The sequence below is a fragment of the Arabidopsis thaliana genome, chromosome 5, assembly GCF_000001735.4.
Source record: "Arabidopsis thaliana chromosome 5, partial sequence".
Classification (NCBI taxonomy): domain Eukaryota; kingdom Viridiplantae; phylum Streptophyta; class Magnoliopsida; order Brassicales; family Brassicaceae; genus Arabidopsis; species Arabidopsis thaliana.
This window is the reverse complement of record NC_003076.8, coordinates 10,400,927-10,410,742: the sequence shown is the minus strand read 5'-3', so window position 1 is coordinate 10,410,742 and position 9,816 is coordinate 10,400,927. Positions and strand designations below refer to the sequence as shown.

The 9,816-nt window shown below is 32.4% G+C and overlaps 2 pseudogenes across 2 annotated transcripts; one reads left to right on the top strand and one right to left on the bottom strand.

Moving 5' to 3' along the window:
* Window positions 1-1,046: 1,046 nt before the first annotated feature.
* Window positions 1,047-3,755, bottom strand: AT5G28468 (annotated as a pseudogene; the record flags this gene model as incomplete). Its single annotated transcript has 1 exon — window positions 1,047-3,755.
* A 5,247-nt stretch (window positions 3,756-9,002) lies between these two features.
* Window positions 9,003-9,723, top strand: AT5G28466 (annotated as a pseudogene; the record flags this gene model as incomplete). Its single annotated transcript has 1 exon — window positions 9,003-9,723.
* Window positions 9,724-9,816: the final 93 nt, after the last annotated feature.

Genomic DNA, 9,816 nt, shown 5'->3' with positions numbered 1-9,816 from the left:
GAAGTGTCCAAAACTAGGAAAACTACCATTGGATTCTCAAAGCGCTAACGGAAACTACATGAACATAGCTGCAAAGTAAATTTGGATTGAAAAACTAGAGTGAGGACGAGGCAACGAATCAGCAATTTTTCATCGATGATATCTTCAGATATGGTTCAAGAAACTAACTTATTTTTTCTCTTCTTAATTTCCTTTTTTCGTTCTCACTATACTTTTATGATTATTACTCTCAAGTCTTACCTCCATCTAGGTTTTGTAATAATTTTACTCTGTGTTTGACTTATCCTTGTTTCTATGTATTATCTTGAGTTGTTGTTTGCTCCATACCTTTGTTTTTTTTCGTTACCTAAGATTCATTTGTTTAATATCTAAATTTGGTTGTGCAAGTAAAATGTCTTTTGTGATTCTGCTATGAAATTTATCTTACTTCAAAGTACAAAGCGTAGGAAGAGTTGACAAAATAGTAGTTATAACAAACTAACAAAAACCAAAAGTTGTATTAGAAATTTACAATAACAAATCTGGGCTTGTGCATTTTGAGAAGATGAAAGATCAGAGGTTGCGAATTTTCTGTGTTGAATTGTGAAACACTACATACACAACGATATACTCGTAAGAGAAAAGATATTGACATATCGGATCTTCCAAATTAGGAAACAATATATTTACACAGCTAATCTTGTGGAGAGTCACAAATCTCAAGGGATTGAGATAATACTCTCGCAGTTTCATGAGCAAGTTATTATAACCGAGATCAAACATCTTGAAGAGATATAACCACAACCTAATCAGCTAAACAAGAATGTGTGCCCCCTACCCCCTCTAGGTGGAGCATACAGAATTTTTTATGCCAGCTTGACTCGAAACGATGTGAAGCCATCCCTGCCAATAGGTTTTATGAAGATAACAGCTAGTTGAGAAGTCGTAGCAACATGTCAAGGTTGAATGCGGAATTATGCGGAATTGAACACATAATCGTGCAATGTTACATGAGCCTCTCTCTTTCTTTTTCTTTATCGAGTCGGAGGATGATTTATCGGTGCGACAGCTTTTGAAGTTCATTTTCACGGTAGGTCGATTAGTCGGACACGTCGCTGTGGAGGTTGAGGGAATCAAAGGTGAAGGAAAAACCTCTATAATTGAATTTTGATTAAGCTCAGGGACGATCGGACCAATATCGGAGGGAAGAGATGACAAAGCGAGATCTTGTATAGCCTGCATCTTTCCTTGGGCTGAAACCACATTTGTTGGGCCTTGATGAAGTATCGGGCCTGTAATAGTGATGTCCCCATTATCTTCGAATGGGCCAATTGAAATTGGAGACCACCACTCTTTTTCTGCTTCTTCGACGACAGAAGGTTTAAGTGATGGATATTTCTGAAATGGAAACTTAGTGTTGCAGAAGACCACATCTCTGGACACAAAGAAATTTAATGTCTCTAAATTATATAATTGCCAACCTTTTTGACCATATAGATAACCAGCAAATATACACCGTCTACTTCTTGATTCAAACTTATCACTATTCCGTCTATGATGATGTGCATAACACAAGCTCCCAAAAAAATCTTAAATGATCAAATATGAGTTGTTTGTTATGCAGGCGCTCAAACAGAGTGATGTAGCTGAGCACTGAACTTGAAGTTCGATTAATCAGATTAGTGGTAGTGAGCACACACTCACCCTAAAAATCAATCGGAAGATTGGCTTGAAATCTCAATTCTCTTGCAACATTGAGAATATGTCGGTACTTGCTTTCTACTCGTCCATTCTGCTCAGGCGTCGATAGACACAAGCGTTCATGTGCAATTCCTTGCTCTTGAAAGAATGTGGCTAAACACATAAATTAAGATCCATTATCACTTCTGACTGTTCCAACTTTAGCTCCAAATTGATGCTCAATTAGAGCAAATAAATTCTTCAAATGATGAGGAGCTTCAGTCTTATCCGTCAACAGATATAATGAAACCCCTCTCTAAGTAATCATCCACTATTGTTAAAAACTAATGTTTCTCTGAATGTAATGGTGTACGATAAGGCCCCCATAAGTCATAATGAATTAATTCAAAAACTCGTTAAATTTTATTCATACTCAAAAGAAAAGAATATCTTGTTTGGTTGGCACGGAGAAAGATATCACACGCCATATTCAAATTGGAAGAAGAAACAAACAAAAATTGTAGCTAGTAACCCGACAATTTTTGTAGAAGGATGACCCGTCCAACTATACCACAACTCATAATGATTCTCCTCTTTTGTTGTGACTAATGCTGCGAAAGTGAAATGTTCCTACTATCTTGTTCCCGCTCCAATCAAAGACCTCGTAATGTGGTCCTGCACCACAAGAAAGTAATCAGATATTTGCAACACACATTGATTTTTATCCATCAATTATGAAATGAGACTGAAACTCTTTAACAAAAAAACACTGATTTCAATTTTAACTTCGAACTAAGCTTAACCATTCCTTCTTTAACAAATACTATTTCTCTACCATCAGCCAAGATAATCGAAACTGGAGCCATATCTCTCACATTTGTCAGTATATCTAATTTTTCTTTCAAATGATGAGATGCTCATGTATCCATAATCCAATTGGAAAAACTAGGCTTACCCGCTAATTTGTCCGTTATGAACTCCTTGCCAAGATGAAGAATATGATGGATGGAATGCCATTGATTGTCCGTGATACCACTCACACCATCATAGTTTCTGGTCCATCACCACATGAAATGCCTGCTCTATTGTGTCCTGATTTAACACATGAACACGATTTTCATAGGTCGTGTTTCAACGTTCTCTTCTTCCACTAGAGCTAGCTACTTCACGATAGCGACCTTTTATATACCAACTCCGAGATCTCTCGCCCTACCACTCTGGGTTTCCATAGCAATTGTCGGATGAATGTCCACATCGATTGTAATGCTTACACATCACTCCAATCTCCTTTTCATCGCTTCGCATTTGAAACTGGTTCTAACGTGAACGCATATGAACAGCACCAACACTCACTTTAGGCTGTTCATCACCCACGTTAGCACCATTGCGAATCAAATCATCCTCTTTCCTTACGATGTTGTACCCTTTTCCAATGGCTGCACCGGCACGCGAGAGATGAGACTAGATCGCACAGTTCAAAACAAAGTATCATCAAGTCCAAAAAAGAACTAATAAACCTTGTCTTTCTCACGATTTTGTTCTTGGACAGTTCCAAGATCACATTCACATTTTCCACACTTACATGTAAGTAGAGGTCAAAAACTTACCATATTGTCCCAAATTATCATCAACTTGCCATAGTAGTTCTCAATCGCAAGACCCCTTTGCTTGCAACAAGCCAACTACGCTTTAATTTGCTGCAACTTTGGCTCATTTATAATAAAGGACCATTTCTTCAGATGATCCCAATAATCCTTAGCCAGATCTCTATGCGAGATATTTGATCAGAGGGCTTAATTAATCGTCATCTTTATCCAAGACACAAGAAGTGCTTGAATGGTCCACCAGTCTTCCAGATCCGGAGATCCATCTTCAATTTGTTAAATCATCCCATCAAGGAAGCCGAATTTCTTTCGAGAGCATAGTGATGTCTTCATTCTCCATGCCTACTCATCGTAATTATTCCCTTTCAGCAAGGGATGGGAATTCACGGCACCAGAGTTGTCAGCAAAGGTCAGGTTCACGGATGGGTTGTCGTTCAGATTTCCTGGATTTTCTTTTTTCACCATTGTTGATCAGAAAAGAAAAGGACCCTTTTTGTTTTTACAAGAGAGCTTCAAGCTCTGATACCATGAAATATCAGAGGTAGACAATTTTTCTGTGTTGAATTGTGAAACACTACATACACGACTATATATTTGAAAAAGAAAAGATCTGGACATATCAGATCTTTACAATTAGGAAAAAATATATTTATACATCTAATTGTATGGAGAGTCACAGATCTTACGGAATTGAGATAATACTCACGCAGCTTCATGAGCAAGTTATTATAACCAAGCTCAAACAATTTTGAAGAAAGTTAACCACCATTTAATGAGCTAAACCGGAATGTGTGTCCAACGAAAGTAGATTTTCCAACATAACTTGTATCTGTCAAAATTTCATATTTCTAAATGTTTTGGTATAAATAATTATTCATTGGAGTTACTTATTTTGTTTTAACGGATAGAAAAACAAGTTAAATATAATACTTGAATTATTTATTTTGGTATTTAAACTTTAAAAAATTTCTGAAAATTATTAAGTTTCTGGAAATTTTTCAAATTTTTTTGAAACTATCCAAATTACCCAAAATATGTATTATGAGGTTGAACTTTACCCAAATTATTGAGGGGATGAATAGAAAACAACTTGGTCACCCTCTACTTTTTACCATTCATAATATTCATCAAGTGTTCAACTTGGTCTAGATTTTTTTTTTTAACGTCTGGATCTATTATTAATTGTAAATTCTGAGAACTATTACCTAGGCGATTCTACCACGGATAATTCTTTCCCACCCTTATTAGATCCATAACATACAATATTTTTTTATGTTTTGGACACCTTCAACGATCCACGCCTTAATGTCACTTACCTCTCTACGTAGATACACGACGAACGGCTCTAATTATACATAGTTGAGATTTCATGTACACTTGTCTCTATTAATCTGTAAATTTATTAATAAGTCGTAGTATTAGAGACTCAAAACTCAGACCTCATGAAGTAGAAGCATTAATTAACCCTTTGTCAACCAGTGGGCCGCTCTAAACTAGTTTTTAATATAAATTTTTGATTTAGTTTCTTATTTTATGATTTTAGAACCTTGAGTAAGTCCTCTCTATAATTTAAGCTTATCCCCAATTGTAACAACAAGTTATTATTTGTTATGAATAAAGATGGATGCCCATTATAAGGTCCATCATCTAAGCCCATCATCTAGATGTTTCTAGGGTTTTACCCTTTCCTTGTACTCCTATATAAAAAACCCTTTATCTCAATGGAATAACACACTCATTTCTTCTATCTCTTTCTCTGTTTATAACACGTTATCAACACGCTCTAAAAGGTAGATATAGAGATTCTTACATTTTTTTTAAGAACCATGTTTACTTATCGACTCATGGTTCATAGTACTTATTTTCTATTATTGAAACAAAACAATATGAGCCAATCGATGATTATAGTATAGATCGGTAAAAGCATGTTTTCAATGATTCAATAAAGAAGAGAATCATGCTTATCATTTGTTTCTATAATTACTATCGCATGATTCAATGATTCTACAAAGAAAATCGTTAAAGAAGAGAATCATGCTTGTTAATTGTTAATTTTTGTGATTTACTATTACAATATTGAATATATAAATTACCAATTTTATAATTATATAACTAATTTTGTAACTATTCATAGCCCGGTGGTGGGTGATGCAACCATGTAATAATGTTTTAGCATTCCAGTTTTGAATAGTTGCATCTATATTCAATATCATTTTATAAATATTATATTGTCTAAAATCTATTTATGATTGATATGATATCCCTTATTTAACTCCTTTGATTAAAACGTTATACATATCTTATCACTTTTAGATATTGACTTTTCCATATTAAATATTTGATTTCCATATATTTGATTGTGTTATTATTATTTTTACTAAAAACGTTGCAAGATAATTTTTTTTTTTATAAGATTCCATATATCTAAATCTTTGTGTTATTATTATCTAAATCTTTTTATAAGATTTCCATATATTTGATTGTGTTATTATTATTTTTACTAAAAACGTTGCAAGATAATTTTTCTTTTTATAAGATTTTTTTCTCTAAATCTTTGTGGTATCTAAATATATATAAAAAAAAAAAAAAAAAAAAAAAAAAAAAAAAAGAAAAATAGTTCATGGTTTTGCCCTAATTTTGCACGAAATCATTTTACCCAAATCTTGCACGAATTCATATTACCCTAAATAAAAGTTTTGTCAAGATATATGTAAAATCCAGATTTTGCACAAAATAGTTTTATTCTGATTGGTTTTACAATATTGCATTAAAATTGTATTAGTATATAATACTTGATTATTTTATGAAATAAATTGATTGATAAATAACTTAATTTAAAGGTATAATCACTTATAGAAATTTTCATGAATGACTAGTTTAATGTATCTTAAGAAGATATCATATTTTTGATGGTCAAAGTTTTTTTTAAGAACTTAAATTATCACCAGAAGTTGAGAAAAAAAAAAAAAAAAAAAAAAAAATCTAACGATGAAATAATCTAGTATATCAAGTAGTATAAAATCTTATTAAAAGACTCTAGGAGAACATATACATTATTTTCTATGGGAATACAAAATTAAAATCATCGATGCGGTATAGTTCTCCAAATCTCAAAGTTAATATGATGAGATATAAATACATTATGATTCTAGAGTGGAATTCAATACGAGATGGATGAACTTGAAGTTTCATCATTTCGAGGAGGAGAAGTAATGAATCTCACATGGATAATAAGTGACATATCCAGAAGATTATGTTCAATCTTTGACTACTAAAAATCTAAAAGTTGTATAAAGCAATTCTTATACGAATGTGTTATTAGATAAAATAAGTTATAATTAGTTATTACTAAAACTTCAAGACTTGAAGTCTTTTTGTGAATATAACTCACATTGTTAAGAGAATATCTCTGATGCGGAGATGGTAAAACAGACACTTAAACTTTTACGCAAGTATTGTTGTCTTGTAGACACAATATTTTGAAAGAAATTTTGAGAACTATTATAAACTTAAATCGAGTGTTTTTCAAAGGCTAAGAAAACATATGAGTTATCTATGATAAGTAATACTCATATTCTGAAGTGAATATAAGATCTTACATAGTTAGTCAAATTTAATATCGTTTATATTAGAATATAAAATTTTAATTATTATCTCGTTATTGTTTTATTAACATATGATTGATTATTAAAATACATGGAAGTAATTTTGATTATAAGATCTCATTAAGGGAGTAACTGATAAGCAATGAAAAGTAAATTAGAAGTTTTGAAAGAACTACAAGTTTCAAAAGAATTAAAAGTTTCAAGAGTATATTTGGCTTAACCGGATTGGTCATCCTGGTTTAATGATGATGTGAAAGTATTGAGAATTATGTGGACATTAGGTGAAAAACCAGAAGATTCTCCCTAATGATTTATCAAATGTTACTTGCTCAGAAAGCAATATGATAATGTGATTTTTACCAGTGTAAGTAATTTGGACTTTATCTATTCGTAAGTATATACAAGGAGATAATTATGGGTTGATCACCCACTATATGACATTTAGATACCTAATGGTTGTAAAAGATGCGTCGATTCAATGGACGCATTGAATCGATTGTTGCATCGACAAGAAGGTCATATTTATCTTTGTTATAAACCCGCAACATAGAGTTTGCGAGATTACTTTCTTGATTAAAGTACAAGAGTATTTCAGTGTTTATTTATAATAACCATTATTGGATATCCGTTGGGAAAGTGTTTAACATTTTGAAATTCATGTTCATACACAAAATGGTTTAGTAACATCGATACGCATCAAGCCAATGAATAATTAATAGTTTTCCCCATTATTATTGGTTTTGCGTCAGAAACCAAATAGTTTTCATCTAAAAGCTTTGAATGTGAAAAGTGCTCCACCACAGCACGCAGAGATGAATCCTCAAAGGAGGATAAGAATACATGTTGGATATGAATGATAACTAAGCCATCCTAGAAGGATTTATATACCGCTCGTTTTGAAGACTATCATATTATATAGTCAGCTATTCCAACATAAGGGGGAGAATGTATACAGCTGGTGAAAAAGATAAATAGAAATGAATTATCAATGATCCTCGGAGTAAAGAATGTATATTAAGAGTCCAAAAGATAATTCAATTACAGAATTTAGCGTTGTAATTGCCAGACGCATTTGCTGACCCAAATAAAGTGATGAAGTCACTTATACTAGTTGTAAATTAAATGCTCCAGAATATAATGAATGTCCTGTAAGGACCAATTTCAAACTGCTATTGAGTCTTAAGATCGCATGAAGTGTAATAGACCTTGGTTCCAAATATAAATATCCTCGTAAAAGTGAAGGAGCACAAAATTAAAAATGACCAAATTGAGGAAATAAATATTTTGATGATCTCTTGAAGAGAGTGAATGATCTCTAAAAGAGACATAAACATGACAAATGAAACATTCAAGTACTTGACAATGAAGAGATCTAGCTAGCTATGTCATGTCAAAATATAATGGAATCAAAAGCAAATCGACGTCGTAATATATTTGCATGCTATGAGCAGTTGATATTATGGACAAAAAGGAGGATCATGAAAGAAAGTCTATTGAAAAGTGTACACAAAGTAATGATTAGCCAAAAATGGAAAAGAAGAAATAGACATATAATTATAATCTCTAGTAGAGATAATTGGACTAGTAGTCTATGCACATGATGTGTAAAACCAGTGGAAAATAAATGAGTCTTTATGTGAAAGAATAGTGAAATTAATGAGATTTTCACAAAGATAAGAAATGTATTATGAAGAGATATATTCTCTTGTGGTGGATGTAATATTTTTTTTAAGTATCTAAAGTCTGGCAATAAGAGACGGAACACTGGATATGACATTTATATGAAATTCTTGAAAGATATAATCTCTGAAGGATTAATTATATGAGAATTATGTTCTCTAAAACTCTACTCGATCGAATAAAAAGAAATATGTAACATGGCATATAATCATATAAATGTATATTTATGTTGAGTTTGTCAAAATATATTGATCAAACTAATATTTGTTTTGAAAATCATTAAAACTCCTACAGAGTTATCATAAGTAATACGATGCAATAATGTATGATAAAATATCACTAGATAATGATATTTATAAGTCTATATGAAAACCATATAATTTTGATCATTAAGATTATGGTTATTAATTCCAACGAGATATTGTATTTGATTGAAAATCATCTCCTGAAGAAGATGTTTCCGAGGGGGAGATTGAATGATATGCGTGGATGTACCCTTTTTCCTTATCATAGTTTTTATCCCACATGATTTTTCTATGACAAGGTTTTTAACGAGACATTAAAGAACACGCAAATAATACACTTGATGAATATTAAGAAATTCTATCAATCATCCAAATGAATATTATACACTAATGATATTTAGAGAAATAAATAAGATGGTCAAGATGAATCATCTAAAAGATTCATGAGCAGAAGAATGGCGTTGTACTTTATCCAGAAATTTGTTCAAGAGAAAATTTGGCAAACTTATTCTCAAATACTGTTTATTCTCTGCCACATCTTCTAATCATGCAGAGATTTTACCAATTCATGAAGCTAGCCGCAAGTGTGTATGGCTAAGATCCATAGTTTACCATATACAAGAAGACTGTGGTATATATGCAGGGAAAAAGACTCCAACAATTATGTACGAAGACAATGCAGCATGCATCGCACAACTCAAAGACGGATACATCAAAGGCGATAGAACAAAGCACATCCTACCAAAATTCTTCTACACACACGATCTACAAAAGAGCGGCGATGTACGAGTTCTACAGATCCGTTCGAATGATAATCTGGCTGACTTATTCACCAAGGCGCTACCTACTGCTACTTTCAAGAAGTTAGTCTATCGTATCGGATTACGCCGTCTCAAAGATCTCGACGAATATACTCATAAGGGGGAGTAATTGTATGTTGCACTCTTTTTCCCTTAACCATGGTTTTTCCCATTGGGTTTTCCTGGTAAGGTTTTTAATGAGGCAGCATTTCAAATACTTTAC